Source organism: Ambystoma mexicanum, chromosome 7q, assembly GCF_040938575.1.
Source record: "Ambystoma mexicanum isolate Mex_15411 chromosome 7q, UKY_AmexF1_1, whole genome shotgun sequence".
Taxonomy (NCBI): Eukaryota; Metazoa; Chordata; class Amphibia; order Caudata; family Ambystomatidae; genus Ambystoma; species Ambystoma mexicanum.
In genome coordinates, this window is record NC_090941.1 from 944,003,139 (window position 1) to 944,021,702 (window position 18,564).

An 18,564-nucleotide genomic window follows, 5' to 3' on the forward strand; every position below is an offset into this window, starting at 1 on the left:
AAAGAGAAGCTTAGAGGTAGAGACAATGAGAGAGGAGGAGAGATCAGCCCATTCAGAGAGGAAGCGGGCAACTTGGCAAGATGGCCTGTAGATGGTGGCCAAAGTCAGAGAGAGAGCCCAGGAGAGATAAAGAGCCTGCAGACCAGGCATTCAAAGGATGAGTGAGCCTGGGTGGGAATGATTGAGGCAGGGACCCACTCAGGAGAGATCAGGGCCACTCCACCTATGGGCCGGTTGGTCCTGGGTTCGGAAAGGATCTTGTAGCCCTTAGGGAGGAGAGTGTCAAAACTGAAGACAGTGCTGGCCGTGAACCAAGTCTCAGTGAGAGCGAGAACATCCAGATCAAGGTCTTCGAAGAGGTGGCAGATGTCTGAGGAGTTGTTGACAGCAAAGCGAGCATTGAGAGTAGCTATGTGGACCAGGTTGTCACTTTTGAAAGACTTCCGGGGTGGGTTACAGGAGAGAGGTGCACCCAGTGGAAGAGGCAGAGGGGCGCAAGAGAGGGCAGAGGTAGAAGAAGGGGGCAGATGGCCCAGAGAGGAGGGGGTGAGTGGCAGAGGAGCTGGAGCAGTAGAAGAGGAAGGTGGCATAGGAGCCAGATAGGTGGTAGAGGTAGCGCTAGGTGTCAAATGGCCCAGAGAGGAGACAGAGAGGAGAGCCAAAGAGGAGGCAGCGGAGTTGGGAGTGGCATAGGAGCAAGAGAGGTAGATGAGGAAGGTGGCTGAGGGGCCAGAGAGGTGGTTGATAGGGTAGCAAGAGAAGGGATGAAGTTACTAAGATGTGGGAGAAAGAGGTTGGGCTGAGTGCCCTGGACCATGATGGTCCCATTTAGATATACATTAAGGATGGTTTTGGAGGACAGGAAGGATGCCAAGACCACCTCCCATTGTGTGCCACCATTAATGGGAGATGAAGAGAAAGGAGAGAGAACAGCAACCATATGCAGGGTCCGTAGGTCGGGAGTGGGAACGACAAAGAGGATGTCGGTAAGAGTCTGTCTGGGGGAGAACTGATTTGGGAGTCAGTGTTGGGAAGGCCTGGATTGGAGACCAGGATGTCCTTCTTGAACTTGTTCCTTCCAGACTTGATGAGAGGTATAGGATAAGTGATAGAAAAGCAGTTGGAGAAGATGGGTGGAACCGAGTGCACCATACAGGGGTGTAGGTAGAAAGGAGAGGGAAAAGCGAGAGGAGGAGAAGAAGCGCAGCACAGAGCTAAGTCACACAGGATGCACTGGGTGGGGACATAGAGGGGCAACACAGATGGAGGCACAGTAAGGAATGCAACAGAGGTACAAGCACGTAGACTCAACAATGGGAACTAATATGCAGAGGAAAGGGCAGAGGAGGCAGACAATTGGTAGCAGCAGGACTATAGGGGGGGCAAGTGAGCAACAAACAGTAGCCCAAGTGGATGCACAGAGGAGCAGGCACCTAGAAAGGGGAGGAGGGAGAGGAAGGCCTAGTGGGCACAAACAATACCAACAGGACCTGAAACCTGAAAAGTGCATGGGTCACGCCTATCCGCAAAAAGCCAGGACTACCAGCTGATGTCCCAAATAATTTCAGGCCGATCACAAATACCCCATTCCTTTGAACATTTTTGAACCAGGTGGCATATAGGGAAATTGCTGAGCATATGAAAAAATTCCCTATTCTGAATGACCATCAATCAGGTTTCAGGGCACGATTTGGAACAGAGACGGCTTTGCTGGAATTAAAATCTCGGCTTCTGGATTGCATGGATAAAAATGAAGCTTCCATGCCGATGATGTTGGATTTGTCGGCAGCCTTCGACCTGGTGGTCCATTCCATCATGGTCACCAGGTTGGGGGAGGTCGCAAATTTCTAACCAATAGCAGCCCAATGGATTTTATCCTTTCTCTGCAACCGAGAAAGCAGAGTATTCTTTAAAGAAGCAGAAGCTATGCCCATCAAATTAGGTTTTGGGGTACCACAGGGCTCTTGTGCCTCACCTTGTTTATACAATGGGCCTCATTATAAGGCTGGCGCTCCCGTAATGAAGGGGGCCGGTACGGGACCGACCCCCTTAATTCCAGGAGCGCCGATTACGAGCTTCCCATTGCGGGTCCCGGTGTGCACGTCTGGTAAAACAAGGCGTGCTTTCCGGGTCCCGCGTGGGGAAGAGGGAGGCAATAATGGGCCAGATGTAATCTGCCCGTTATTACCTCCCTCCCCATTCCCATTGAGCCCTATGGGGGCTCAAATGGGAATGGGGATGGGTTCCTGCAAGGAGGAATTACCGGGTCCTCCTATGTTGGAGTAACCCAGTAAGTCCCCATTGCAGGAACCCGGTAATGGAGCCCGGAACGGAGGCAGCCATGGAGCTGATAGCTCCATGGCTACCTCCATTCCCGTAATGAGGCCCAATATCTTCACAGCTCCTCTATTTGCCATGTTAGCACATGAGGGGGTGATGTTTACAAACTATGCAGACGATACACAGTGTCATCCCCCTCTCCGGAAATCATGAAATTGATGAGGCACAGATTGACAAAATGTATGCCTTGATCGAGACCTGGATGGTCCACAATCGACTCGCATTGATTAAGGAACATACAGAGCTGTTGATTGTAGGCTCGCCCTATATGATACAGAAATTGGGACCCGCATATGAATGTTTTCATATAGGAACCACTAAAAGAATCAATTTTAAGAAAGTTAAGACGCAGGGGGTCCCCTTTGACCAGCATCTCAGCATGAAGTCTCATGTTGGGAATTTGGTATTGGCTTGTGCCTATTACATCAAACTGCTGGCCCACCTTAGACCCCTTATCTCTCAGGCAAATGCAGAGACAATTGCAAGAGCGATGCTAGGAGCTAAAATTGACTAACGCTCCAGCCTGCTCATGGGTATTAATAAATCTATTTGCAATAGGATGTAGGTTACCCAGAACAGAGCAGTAAGAGTGGTTATCAGTCTCGGTCGTAGAAACCAAGTATCAGTGGCAAGACAAGCTCTTCACTGGCTCCTGGTTGAGTCAAGAATCCGGTTTCGACTATTGGTAATCACCCAGAAATGTAGGCAGGCAAGAATGCCTGTTTACTTACAGGTTCTCTTATCTAACAAAACAATGGAACATTGCTTAGATCCAGCAATCAGGATCTTCTGATGATCCCCAGGTGTACGACTGCAAAGGCTTCAAAGGGAACCTTTTACGTTGCTGCTCCCAGGGCTTGGAATGACCTTCCTCTGGCGCTAAGGGGCATTGATACAACTGATATCTTCAAAAGAAAATTGAAGACATTTCTGTTTGCCTAAGGTGACCTGCCTCTGCTCTACTACTCCTCCTCTTTAATCTGTCCATGCTTGAGGAGCTTTTTCTGTGTCTCGTTGCCTCCTTAAGCCTACAGGTCCATGACCTGCGCAATATACATTTATAAAAGTAAAGTAACAGTAAACACAGAGGTGGACCCTAGGGAGGGAAAAGGGCCTAAGGGCACAACAGAAGCAGAATGTAAAGTACAACCAACAATAAACCAGCAGAAACACACAGGGGAGGATCCTAGAGAGGGGAAAAGGCATAGAGGGCCAACAGAAGCATAGTGAAGTAACAGCACAGGAACAAACACCTAAAGGGAGAAAAACACAAAAGAAACAGCAGGGAACACAAAGTGAGGCTTATTGGGTGCACAGAGACAGTTTACGTTGATACAAGCGTTTAAGTGGAGGTACAAGCGAGGGCAAAGCAGTTTAGTAGAGAGCAGTAATGGCTGCTCCCCCTGCCCGCACCTTTCGTACCATACGGTCACTGATGGTCAACGGCGGCACAGCATACTGGCACTTTGGGCTGCAACACATGCGTTGCACAACACCCCGCCCCTAGCCTGTGCAGACTTTGCCACAGAGGGTAAGATCCTTAGTTCTTAAAGAATCCAATGCGTGAAACGTAGCGCAATGAGCTACGTATCAAACATCCAGCATCTGCTGCGGTCCTGTGTCGCACAACACTGTGCCCTTAGCCTGCGCAGGCTATTTAAGACCACTTATCTTACCTTTCAGTGATATTGTGACCAGGTCACTTGATAGCAGTCTCAGGGTTCCTGGCCTCTCGGTTCTCTCTGGTTTTGCTGATGCCTCTGTTAAGTAAGGCACTTAGGTTCATGCCTCATTCCGGATGGCTTGTTTGTGCTCTCACTGCCCTGATCTTTGTATCTGCTCCAAATGACGGCTGCTTCCCTACAGAATTCTGCAGGCCTTTTAAAGTCCTCTTGCCCAGTTTCTCATTGACCAATTGGCCTGGGGTTATCTTGTTTGTTCAAACACTTTCTTGCCTATTTCGCTCCCCTGAGGTTATCCGGTGGCTCTCCATGGCTTTGATGGTGGCCTCCTTCAGATCAGATGAAAGTCACACCATCTGTTCCAAGTTTTGTGTTTGCTCAAACCTTTCTGGCTCCATCTGCTTTCTCCGCCTTGGTGGCTCTGGTACAACTGACTCCCCCAACGCACGGTTTCCAATGTGGTTCTCATATTTTTTATTTTTTTATTTATTGCATTTGATTATACGCCCAAACCCGAGGGTATCACGATGTAAGTTACAGTGAAACATATCTGGTTACATAGGACGAACAGACCTGTAAACTAAACAAAAGCTTATATGATTACATAGACAGTAGAAGTGAATTGGTCATGGTGAGACATTAGTTTACAAGACAGCAATGGTGCACGGGTACCTTAGAGATACTTGAAATGGTCACACATGTTAGAACTTATTGAATAGACAGGTTTTTATCGGTTTCTTAAAGCGGGGGTGTGAAGACTCATTGCTTATGTTCAGTGGGAGCAAGTTTCAGATTCTTGGTGCTGCTACAGGAAAGCTAGCTCCCCCCGCTCTGGAGATCTTGAATCGGGTGGGGTGAGTAAATGGGTGCTAGAGCTTGATCCTAGTGACCTAGTTGAGGTTTTGCGGGCGAGGCATTGATTGAGGTAGGTAGGAGCCTCTTGGGTGGTGCATTTATGTGTGATGGTGAGTGTTTTGTGTAGTATTCTTCCTTGTATAGGTAGTCAGTGTACCTCTCTCCTGGTCTACGAGATGTGGTCCCTTTTTTTATTTCAAGCTTTGCCCTTAGGGCTTTGTTTTGCAATAGTTGTAGATTCTTCTTTGTGGTACATAGCAGGAGTATGTTGCAATAGTCTAACTTTGAAAGAATAAGAGCTCTTGCTAGAGTGATACAGTTCGGTGGAGTAAGAAATTGTCAACTAAGGGCAACAGGTTTGACCATGTAGGCAGTAGAGGAGGCGAGGGAGTTGATATGTTTGTTCATGGTGAGATTTGAGTACAAGTACACACCTAGTGTTTTGACCTGCTTTGATATTGGAATGGGAGTACGTCTATGACAATAGAGGTATAGTCAGGGTGCAACCTTTTCAGTCGAGCTGGAGATCCTATAATGAGGATCTCGGCCTTGTCGCCATTGAGGCATAGACTGTTTGTGGCCATCCAGTTTTGAATGAGGGAGTAGATTTTATTGATGAGGGCAGAGTCTTGCTCATGATCACCTGTGATTGGGATGAGGATCTGTGTATCGTCTGCAAAATTAGTATAGATAACACCCATGGCATCTAATGCTGTGAAGAGAAGTTTAGTGTAGGCATTTTATAGAGTGGGGGAGAGGCACAAACCTTGAGGTACGCCCAGTGGTAGTGATATAGGGTCAGCCACCTCCTCACCAATGGCTACTCTTGACGTGCATTCTGATCAAAATGATTTGACCCAGGCGGTTGCCTCAGTTGAAAAATTGAGGTTTTTATACAGAGTCTGTCATGGTCCACCAGATCAAATGCGGCGGACAGATCAAGTAAGAGGAGGATGCATAGTTTCTCTGAATCTCTAATGGAATCCATCTGTTTTTAGATCTAATAAAGCTGTCTCTCTACTGTATTTAGGTTGAAAACCAGATTGTCTATCACCTAGCAGCTGATTGTTTTCTAGATGTGCTTGAACTTGGGAGGAAGCAATTGTGTCAATTATTTTTTAGGAGGAAGGGTACTGTGGTTATGGGTCTGTAATTGGTGGGTATAGTGGGATCCAGAGTTGGTTTCTTTCAAAAGGGGAGTGACTCATGCTTCTTTAATATCTGTGAGGATAGAATTGGTACTGAATGAGGCGTTAATGAATTTAGTAATAATATGTGCTAAAGTGGGGGCACAGAGCTTGACTAATTTTGCAGGGAAATGATCTCCTTTACAGTTGGATGGTTTTAGAGAGGTGATAGTCTTAAGAACTTGGTCTTGTGAGACCATGGCAAAGTTGAACTTGGTAGCTGAATCTTCATTGTCAGCTGTGTAGTTGAGGGGGTCCTCAGTTATGTTGGCCAAAAGTTTTCTTTTCATTAATATTTTCGCTTGAAGAGAGTTGATTTTGGAAGCTAGGGCGTTCTGGACGGTTGTGCACCATGCTTTACTAGCGTTTAAAGGGCTAGAAGGTGGAATAGGTGTTTCCAATTCTCTGATAATGGAGAATAGTTCTTTACTATTCGAGGCAGCATTATTAATGTGCATGTTTAGGGTGTTTGCTTTGTGGGTAATGACTGCAAGTTTGTAATTCTTGGTGGCTGCCTGCAGCTCATTTTTGGACTCAATGGAGGGTTTTTCTGGTTCTTGTTAGGTGTTCTAATGCTCTTTTGTTTCTTCTAAGAACGACGAGTTCTTCGTTGAACCAGAAGTTGCTTTGTTTAGAGTATCTGGGGATTTTTGACTTGTGTGGAGGTACTTCATCGATAGCTGATTTCAGGCAAGTGTGGTAGATAGGGGAGATGCTGCCAGGATTGGTGTTCATTATGGGATGTGTGTCGAGTACTTTGGACAGGATGGGGGCCAGGTTTTCTAGTGTGAGCTTGCGTGTGTTTCTCACCATAATAGGTGTGGTTGATGGTGAGGGGTCTCTTGGGCTTTCGGTATTGATACCTTGAAGTGAACTAGATGGTGATCTGACCAAGATATAGCTTAATATTTGAGGTTAGAATCTAATCTAGGATTCTGCCTTTAGCGTGGATGGGTGCATTGACAATTTGTGTGAATTGCATTTCTTGTAATGCTGTGTGGAAAGCTGTGGCTTTGTGGTCTCGAGAGTCATTATTCCATATGATGCCCCATGTTGATGGGCAGTAGACAGTATTTATTTCTCAGAAGCATTATTACATCTTGGTTCACATGTCTGAATTGCTAGGAGGGCTGCTGCTTGCATAAGCAGCCCTGCAGTGAGGTTTGGGGTGCAGTTTTCATTTTCAGCAGCATTCTATGTCTTGGCTTACATGGGTGAGTCTCCTTGAGGAGCCTTGCTAGCACACATGGCTCCAGTTGAAGTGTGACACTGGGTAGAATTTGTGTGGCTCTTTCCGTGTAGTGGGCCCATGATTCTCCTTTCCTTGGCTCAAGGTCCCTTCCACTGTCCTCATGTACAACTAGAATATTGGATTTAAGAAGGGTTAAGGATCGCTATTACAACTAGTATATTGAGAGGTTGTATTACCTGACTTGGAGATGGGTCCTGGAATTGGAGGGGGACTGCAAATTCTGCCCTGGTCTGCCTCGAGGTAGCAACCCGCTTTTGCTGGAAGCCATGGTAGGCAACTTTTCTGGTCCACAGTGTCCCCCTCCGTGCCGCGGAACAGAGCCAGGACCCCGACTTTGTCACAGGGTTCAGATTCCTGGCTGGAATACCTTTGAAGTGGAAGATTCCTGAGAAGGAACATTAGAGAAGCAAGCATAGTGACAAGGAATGCATAGCGAAAGCCGTAGGCTGAGATGAAGCGCCTCCTACCATTTATGGAGGAAGGTATAGTTGCACTTTTCAACCACCATAGGCATAGAGCAAGCATAGCCAATCACAATGACCTCTGGCTCTAAATAACCAATATCAATATGCCTGAAGAGCACAGGCGCACCCCTAATGAAGGGAAAACACTGTGTGGATGGTGGGGCATCAAGCTTGGTGCAAGGATAAGGTGCCTCCAATGAGGGCACATGCAAGTGTGAAGTGTGGTGGACTTGCCTCAACCACATCCTTCAATGCAATGGAAGGAGCTGTATCTGAGAGGATTCCAGCACTTGCCATGACTGGCATTGGAGGATCTGCCACTGCAGAACAAGATGAACCAGTGGTGCTCTCTGCACTTACCTCAGTCCCAACCGACTGGTTCACTTGATCCTCCCCCCACACCCCTGCAACCCTCTTGCACTTGCGCGATGCGTACGCACCGTGCCTGAAGATTGTCTGCCTGTTCTCCCTTGTCTTCACCCCTAAATTGCACTGTTAAAACTGCAGAATCACCGTCAGGCCTATTTGCTGTCTCCCAAACTGTTTAAATGTATTCTTACGCACTTACTCTGCCTGTGCAGACTATTATTGTCACAGAATTTCAAGGGCTCTGAGCGACTGTTTGTTTTTTCCCCTTGTCCCCACCCTCCTTGAGCGCTTTGAAACACTTGCCTGTGTGTAAGCGCTATATAAATAAACAAAACCATACCAACATCCACAGAAACCCCTAGGTAACAACACTCCTTGTTGTATGGGTGCACTGTGTGCTTGCTAGAGCACAGGAGGGTTGGCAGCAGGATTGCGCACACAGTAATTGGTCTTCTGAGATGAAAGTAGGCATCTGTAGGACAATGAATAGTGGAGGTGGCATGTTGCTCTTGGAATGACATTGGAAACATTGTAGTAGTAACATACAAATCCCTACCGTATCACATTTGATGAAGCGCATACATATGGCAGTGTGAAACAAGTGCAAATCGCAGAAAACCTAACATGAAATGCACAAAGCAAGGTCCATTACCGTTGACGAAGGTTGCATCGTATGTTGATGGTCTGTGTACCAAAACGAATTTGAGGTTTGTTTTAGGGTTTGCTGTTAGGGGAAGGATTAGGGATTTGCAGTTTTGGATGTTTCATGGTTCATCCGTTTTGATTTTCAGGTGGTCCTTGTATGCTAACGCCAGTCCTCCTCCTCTTTTGTTTTTCCTGTTTGCTTGTGACCACTTGAAGTTGTCAGGGATGTAGTTATGCAGTGTGATTATGTAGTGGACGTCTAGCTATGTTTCAGTTATGATTGTTTCAGCTAGGAAGTAGACTACACAGACCACCAACCAATTTGTGACAACAACACAGAAGAACTCCAACAAAACAACCAGAAAACAAAACAAGGATTAAAAAACAAACCCAACCATGTCAAAAAGATCAATTGCAAGCTAATCAAGGCTAGATCAATGTCCAAACATGCCACTGAGTTTTTCAACATCCTGTGAGTCTGGTGTATCGACATCCTATTCATAACTGAAACAAACCTCAAATTCGTTTTGGTACACAGACCATCAACATACGATGCAACCTTCGTCGACGCTTTCCCTGAAGCCATCGAGCAAGAACACCTGATAATCCTGGGAGACGTCAACATATGGTTTAATCAAGAAACCACTAACTCACAACAATAATCACTATCCCAACAACTGAAGGCAATGAAACTACATCAGCTAGTCAAAGGAGCAACCCACACGGCGGGACATACGTCAGACGCAATCTTTGCTAACAAAAACCTCATCACCACAATTCCACCAATACAGATCCTCTGAAGCGACCACCTAATCGTCCCCTTCGTGATCATGCTCCCCATGATGACAGACAAACAACCCGACAAACTCCTGACCACCATAAAAAGAAACTGGGGGCCATCAAAGCAGGGAACTTAGCAGAACAACTGGAAATCAACAAACCATCAACAATGACCCTGAACGAAGCTGATCTCTACAGAAAAAGAGAAATACTTCATAAATTGATCACTGGAAACAACCAATGAGATCACCATGGAGAAACCTTTCACCCCATCGTGCAAAAGAGCGACAACAAAATGGTTTACCCCGCTACTCAGCTCCTTGAAAAGAAAAAACAGGAAGCTGGAACTAGAATGGAGGAAAGAAAACAATCAGGTGAAGAAATTACAACTCCAAAGACAAATCCGCTAATACAGAAAGGAAATCCATAAGGCCAAAAAGAAATACTACGACAACAGAATCATCAAAGCCGCCAACACCCAAAAATAATTGTTCACAATCATAAACTAAATGAGAAACCCTCCAGGCTGCAAAAGTATGCCGATACCTTCACTTGAACTATGCAATGACCTTGCAGAACACTTCGAAAACAAAATCAGCACCATCTAACAGATCATACAAAACAGACCAATCAACTAAAACATGCAACCCACCCTGCCACCCGCGGATCGCCAGAACAAACTCTGAAGCTTCCCCCAAATATCAGCATAGACATTCAACAAGGTGGTAAGCAAGAGCAACAAAGCAGCCTTCCACCTTGATCCATGCTCCGCCAGGCATACACAAGTCAATCATCACACAAGGACTCCGCAGGAAACGTGGAGGACCTCGCCAATTACATACCCATCTCCAATATCAGGATATAAAGTTAGCAGGGTGAAGTAACTCAGGTAATGGTGCGCTTAGTCCCCAGTTAGCATTAATGATAAAGTGCAGTAGAAACAACAAAAGGGGGCTCCCCTGTTCCCCCTAAGGATTAAGTAGAACGTAATGTATTGTTATACTGCGCAAAGATCCAAAAATCTTTCAGACAATTTATAATTCATGAATTCACAGGGTTCCAATGTATCCGATCCAGAGATTTTGTTACAACTGTTCCCAAAATATGCAGTTTATTCACAAAGTCCAATAGAATCAACAGCCGACACGTGTTTCAACCAAAAGGTCGTCCTCAAGGCTGTGGTTATTCAACATTCATTACATAACTAGGGTAGTTATCAAGCCATACAGATGTATTCGCATGACCAAAAAGTACAACATTATAATAAACATGATTACGTATAGAAAAGTTGTTACATACCCGAAGGATGATCAGTAATGTGAGGAAAGTAGAGGTGTAGGGGAGAAGGGAAAAAAGGGGGTAAAACAAGATATATACAAAACAATCAGTCAATAATGCGAAGAAATTCCCATCATTTAACAATAACAAGTTACTCATTGAAACACATGCATTGGTACCCAAAATTATCAAACATACTAGTCTTGATACACATGGGTTACAGGTGTGTACCACAAAACTAGTTATTCGCCCAAGTGGGCTAAATCTTGTGGGTATGAGTGTGAGATTGCTGCAGACAGTCAGTTTGATGAATTATTGATCTTGCATGTGAACGATGTGAGTCACAAGGACCCGCCCATAATGAGCAGTGAGTGTTCTAGGAAAAGTGATTTGACCCCAGTTCATGCATCTTCATATATTAGTCTTAGAGAATGGCGTAATGCTCACCAGAGATTGCTGTTTATTTAAGTCCCATGTATGATCGTAGTCATCAAATATCTGAGAAGTTTAATTCCAAAACCCTAAAGCAAATGGGTTCCTGTTGCGAATGTGGAAATCAGCGGCTGCGGGGCAGCTATGACATATAATGAATACGAGAATTCAGTGAGGAAAAGAAAGAATTCTAAAACTGTGTGTAATAAGAAGTCAGATAGTGAGGGTTCTTCTTACCCAGCTGACAGTAGTGTCCTCAAATATGATGTGGCTTGATTATCCAAGCAAAGCTTGATTCTTCACTAACAGTATTCAAAGCAAGTCCTATAAAAAGAATGAAAGTACTGTGGTGCTGTGACGTGCCTAGTAATAGTATGTCCTAACATCACATTGCTGAAAAAAGTTTTTTAGGGTCAATCTTACCCTGATGGAGATAATGTCCTTGTCTGGATACATAATCCTGGGAAGTATTCACCATAAGAGTGCTTCTGTAGAATATCAAAAATGACCCGTTTAAAAGGTACCAATACCTGTTGGTTAAGGAGATTCATATATCAGTGTATTGGGAACAATAATCTATCCTCCCTAGAGTAGACAAGGTGAAAAATACATTCTCACCTGATTAGATCTGCGCATATATACGGGATAAATCCCGCTTTCGGAATCGCTGCTCGAGCGCGGCGCCATTTTGAATTTATTTAAATATTGTAAACAAAGCATGTGACGTCACACTGAAAATGAACAAAAGTAACATGGACCCTTTTGGGTAACAGCAACTACTCCCACCCATGTATGATAAATGTAGTAATACGTGTATGCGTTCGTCAGTGTACACGTCATGAAAATGAATAAATGTAACATGGACCCTTTTGGGTAACAGCAAATACTCCCACCCATGTATGATAAATGTAGTAATACGTGTATGCGTTCGTCAGTGCACACGTCATGAAAATGAATAAAAGTAACATGGACCCTTTTGGGTAACAGCAAATACTCCCACCCATGTATAATAAATGTAGTAATACGTAGTCACAATGACTAGATAGATAATATAGTGGGACAATTAGGTAATTCTACAGTAAATATGCAAATGAGGCTTATAAATAAATATACCACATATGAAAGCAGCAGATGCCACTAAATCCACTCGAAATGGGAGTCTTATCAATTTGAAAATAGACTTTCTTTCAATAGTCCTAATTATTGGCTTGTAAGAATCAATAATTATCAAAACGTTGTATACCCGTAGATTGTTGCGGTGACTATATAGTTGGTGTTTCAAGGCCAACTCATTTTAAAATATGTCTTTCTGATACCCGTCGGTCCTAATTAAAAAAGTGTTCTGCTGAACAGAAACACAAAGTAATATCGGCACTGTTGATAGCAAAATATAATTGGCAAATGTCTGAATGCTCAAATAAAGTTGTCAAGAGTGTAATTTTTAGAAATGCATGTCTTTCTTTGAGGATTATATCAACCGCAAAGTGAAGTTTGAACTACCATAATTCAATGTTCACACACATGGGATACAAAGGATGTGTACACACATTATTAAACATTACACTCTTGACAACTTTATTTGAGCATTCAGACATTTGCCAATTATATTTTGCTATCAACAGTAACGATATTACTTTGTGTTTCTGTTCAGCAGAACACTTCTAATTAGGACCGATGGGTATCAGAAAGACATATTTTAAAATGAGTTGGTCTTGAAACACCAACTATATAGTCATTGCGACAATCTACGGGTATACAACTTTTTGATAATTATTGATTCTTCCAAGCCAATCATTAGGACTATTGAAAGAAAGTCTATTTTCAAATTGATAAGACTCACATTTCGAGTGCACTTAGTGGCATCCGCTACTTTCATATATGGTATATTTATATATAAGCCTCATTTGCATACTTACTGTAGAATTACCTAATTGTCCCACTATATTATCTATCTAGTCATTGTGACTACGTATTACTACATTTATTATACATGGGTGGGAGCATTTGCTGTTAGCCAAAAGGGTCCATGTTACATTTATTCATTTTCATGACCTGTGCACTGATGAACGAATACGCGTATTACTACATTTATCATAGATGGGTGGGAGTAGTTGCGGCACCCCCAGACCCCCACAGCGCCCCTCCCAATCGGGCCGCAACTTGCCTGATGTTCCTGCGGATTAGCTGCCTTCCCCTCTGCAGTTCTGCCTGCTGCCACACGCGCGGATGAGGAAGCGGCGGGGCCCAGGCAAGGCCACACAGAAGTACGAGGAGCGGAGCTGCAGGGCGGCTTCAGGTGGGTCTCCAAGGCACGTCCTCGTCGCCAATGCTAGGAATTAGGGTCCGAGACGAGGGTATACTTTTAAGTATTTTATTAGGTCAGAGACTATGGTGGCAGCAGGCACCCCCTTTGAAGGTAGGCTCCAACTGACCCATAAGAACTCAACATGAAGAATAACACTCAAATACAGAATCTTATGACATAACAATGTATATGATTCAGAACATCCCAAAGCTTACCATTCTACTACTATTTAACATGTTTATGTGATTACTATTAAGTGAAACACCCCAACATTGCTGTTACCCAAAAGGGTCCATGTTATTTTTGTTCATTTTCAGGACGTGTGCACTGACGAACAGATACACGTGATGTCACACGCTACGTGTGACATCACATGCTTTGTTTACAATATTTAAATACATTCAAAATGGCGCCGCACTCGAGCCGCGATTCCGAATGCAGGATTTATCCCGTATATATGCACAGATCTAATCAGGTGAGAATGTATTTTTCACCTTGTCTACTCTGGGGCGATTAGATTATTGTTCCCAATACACTGATATATGAAACTCCTTAACCAACAGGTATTGGTACCTTTAAACGGGTCATTTTTGATATTCTGCAGAAGCACTCTTATGGTGAATACTTCCTAGGATTATGTATCCAGACAGGGGGGCGTGGCTAAGCAGCCATGAGATAGGACATATCTCAGATGGTCTCCTGTTGATCCTTTCAAGATCCTGTGGCGCAAGGATGCCTACACTGAAGCACAAGCTATTGAAATAATATCCAAGGCTGTATGAACACATGCTGCGTAGAAGGAGCAGTTCCCGGAAGAAATCCGAGCTGTACCAAGCAACTACGGAAGAAAATGCAGCAGAGGCGGACGGAGCTGATCTTGGGGGAAAATGGCGGCCGGCCCTGAAAATAGAACAAAGGAAGGAGAGGCCCAGCGAGAAAGCAGTTCCACTGGGCACCCGCACTGAAAACGCTTGCCATTAAACAGAAATGCAACGTACACTGGGGAGCTAAATTGGATGTGAACCCCTGCAGAACCGAAGAAGGAAGTGCAGACATATGGAGACGCCAGCGCCGGAATCAGAGCCCCCGCAGTGTGATGTGAGGAATTGCGGTGCATGTCCGGCTCGCCGAAGCACAGCACCCGGAATAGGGGCGCGAGTGAGAGCCCCCGCTTAACACACGCACCCGCTGCGGAGTGCAGAGTGCGGCTGGTGCGCGTGCAGACGGCGACAAATGAAGGGGAAGAAGACGTACAGATGAGGCCAGACCGCGCTGGCGGCTGACAAGCGTGGGCTGCAGTGAACATATATCAACATTGCCGCGGACGGAGGCACGGAGAGCCTCAAGCTGCAACAGTGACACACAGACCGGCACCCTGCCAGGATCCGTGTGTCAGAACTTCAAATTCGAGCGAGTGATGCGCACGGGGATACATTGTATCTGAAATATAACCTCTGCCTACAGTTACACGCTCTGCAATACCTAGGGCAACAGAGATGAACTAGAATTTATGTGGTGATGGGGTACACGCTTTCATTTTACTAGTGCCCATAACAGTTGAGGGGCCGAACGACACGGCTGAAGAGTACGACGAATTTAGGGAGGAGAAGCCCCACCCAGAGGACAGTGCGGGCAATGCAAGGAGGGGGCCGCACCGTATAAGCAGGCCCAGAAGGGTACAAAGTGCATGAAACTTGGTTTGGAGTGCCAAAGTGGGGGGGGGGGGCATGGGCTACGCAGCAAGCGATGATAAACTGGATACATGCAGCTAAATTAGTGAACATTGCACCCTGCACTTCGTGGACATAATCATAGCTTGGACCGCGGCACACAGCAAAGCCGGAAGAAACACCGGGCTATACCCAGGGCCATAGCCCAATGCTAGAAGGGCCACGTGGCAGAAGGACCTCCCTGCCTGGGGATCAAGAATCACAGCTCTGAAGTGCTGAAAAAGAGGTCAGACATGACAGCGGGGGGAGAGCACTATGGAGTGACTGTGTCTGCCACATTCCGCAGCATAATAGCCAATCCTGGCTCACACACAGATAATACGGACGGTTGTGCGGTAATAGGGCACGAACAGGTGAGCAGAGAAGGGTTGGCCCCACGAGAAAATCAGAAGCACGCTGGGCAGAGAGGGCAGCTCAAGAGAACTGCAAGCCCCCCAATGTGCGCACACTAAGAACAATTGTAAACAAGAGGCAGCACCGTAAGCAGGCCTGCACATGTGACAGTGGGGCAGGAGGCTGGCACGGGAACGGCACAGCACCGATAAGTCGCACCTGTAAGCAACAGACAAGCAGGACAGGGGGCGTCAAAGGCAATGGCTCTTAAAGGGGGCAAAGGGAAAGGCAAGCAGACAACATATTCACGAAATAGCAGCAGTCTCCAAGCATGACGGCACAAACTGTGGCCACTACATCGGAAGGGGGGATCTTGCCAAGGGAAGACCACCTGATCCTTGCAGCCATCACAGAACTAAAATCCTCGAGGGGGACAGCGATGGCAGACCTGAAAGCGTCACTGGAAGTAAAGATTGACGCAATAGGAATAGAGGTCAACCTGTTGAGACAAGACATGAGAGCATTGGCAGAACAGACGAGTGGCCTGGAGAGCATGGTGAAAACCAACACGGATGCGAGTGCCACCAATACTAAGGAGATCCACATATAAAACAACAGGTGTCCAACCTGGAAGACCGGGCAGAAGAAGCGGAAGGGCGAGCAAGACGCAACAACATACACGTGGTGGGCCTGCCTGAAGGGGAAGAAGGCTCTGACCCAACGGATTATGTGGAAAATATGATAATCCAAGAAATAGGGGCCAGCCGGCTCTCAGAGGGATTTGCGATTGAACGAGCACACAGGGCCCTCACAAGGAGGCCCCAGCCCGGGGCTCCCCCTCGAGCAATCATAGCAAAGATCTTGAATTACAGAGACAGGGAAAAGATCCTGGAATTTTTCCGGAAAGGAGGAACCATAACGCGGGCATCGGCGACCATCACTGCATACCCAGACTACACTATGCTGGTGCAGAGACAGCGCTATAGCTACATGGCAGTGAAAAGAAGACTACGGAAGGCCGGATTCAAATATATGCTTTTGTACCCCGCTAAACTCAAGATCCTACACAAAGGAAAAGCCCTTTTTTTTAAACCCCAGACGAAGCAGAATGATGGCTGGACGCCCAGGAATGCCAAGAGTTCGGAGAAGGGCAGGAGCGAGATGGACAGGATAAGTGATCCGGCGCCATGTTTGTTAATTCAGGGGGGGGGTATTACAAGTGATTAGGCTTGAAGGGGATGCAAAGGGCACGTTATAACAGGGCAGAGGCTCAGTAATTGGCACACTTAATATGTTGACTTGTTGGACTGGAATACAGAAGTGTGCATGCCAGATAAAAACTAGACGTGCGCAGTGATTGGGAATCAATACAGGAGACACAGGAGGTAGGCGACCTATCCCCAGTAGGTAGCGTAGCAGAAACGCCAATAGGGCGATATCTCCCTGCTGTGTCCTGAGCACTGGCAACAGCCGGAAGGAGGACTAGATGCAGGGGTGCCTGAGATCCAGGATGGAGTTGGGCATCAGTTGGGATGGGGGTGGGAGAGTGGGGAGTTGGTGTTTGAGTTGGGTTTGGGAAGGGTGGGGGGAGGGAGAGAAGTTAGGGAAGTAGCTAGGTTAAAGGGTAGGGACAGTTTAAAGTTGGGGAACGAGCCTACAGACACGAGCGATGGCCTTCAAGCAAGACCTGGAGACCTGCAAAGGGAGGAGCGGGATGTTATTGGATCATGGGGGACCTTAAGGTAATCACTTGGAATGTTAGGGGGCTCAATAGCTACCTAAAAAGGAATAAGGTTATGATGTATCTGCGCAGACAGAAAATAGATATAGCCCTAATACAAGAGACTCACCTCACAAAAGAGATATTAGAGGTGATCCGGAAGAAGTGGAAGGGGACTGTTGTCGGTGCAACATATTCAGCTTACGCTATAGGGGTGATCACGTGGGTAGCACCGCATGTCCCATTCCAGTTACTACAGACCACAGTGGAAGCAGATGGGAGGATGGCTGCAATAAGGGGGCTGGTGGAAAATAAAGACATATGCATCATAAATACATATGCCCCAAACCAGGACACGGTGGCATATTTCAAGACCCTGTACACCAAAATGAGCATGTATTTGGGGGGGCGGTGATCTGGGGAGGTGACTTTAACTGCACACTAAACCCGAAAGTAGACAGATCGGATAACAAAATAGACAGACCCACCCCGGCTGCCAGGGCATTGCAGTCATTGTTGACGGACTTCAGGTTCAAGGATGCATGGAGGGTGCGCCACCCGCAGGACAGACAGTATTAATATCACTCGGCCCCACAAAACTTGCACACTAGGCTAGATTACATGTTTGTCACACAGGAGCTAATGGCAGAAATAGTACAGACAGAATACAAAGCAAGGGTCCTATCAGACCACTCGCCATTGGTCCTAATATGGCAATACCGACCCCCAAGAGCAAGGATACCAATGTGGCGCCTCAGAGCTGAGGCACTAAAAGATACAATATTCAGGGAGGATTTGAGAGAAGAAATAACAAGTTACTTTGAGACCAATACTGACAGTGTTGAGTCAGCTGGCACGCTGTGAGAAGCCTTCAAAGTGGTAGTGAGCGGGATAGCCATAGCTTAGTCCAAGGGACTACAAGGAGGGATATTAATAGAACTACAGGAAGCGGAAAAAGAGCTAGAAACAGAGCTGAGCAGAGAGGGTAACACCAAGGAAGATACTGAAACCATACTTAGGCTGCAACAGAAATGTGCGGGACACTGGGAGAGACTGTGCAATCTAAACTATAAAAAGTATGTAGAGAGACAACATGCGGGAGGAGATAAACCAGGGAAGGTGCTGGCATGGTTATATAAAAGCGAGACCCCCAGACCAACAATCAGAGCAGTAATGAAGGAGGATGGGCGTA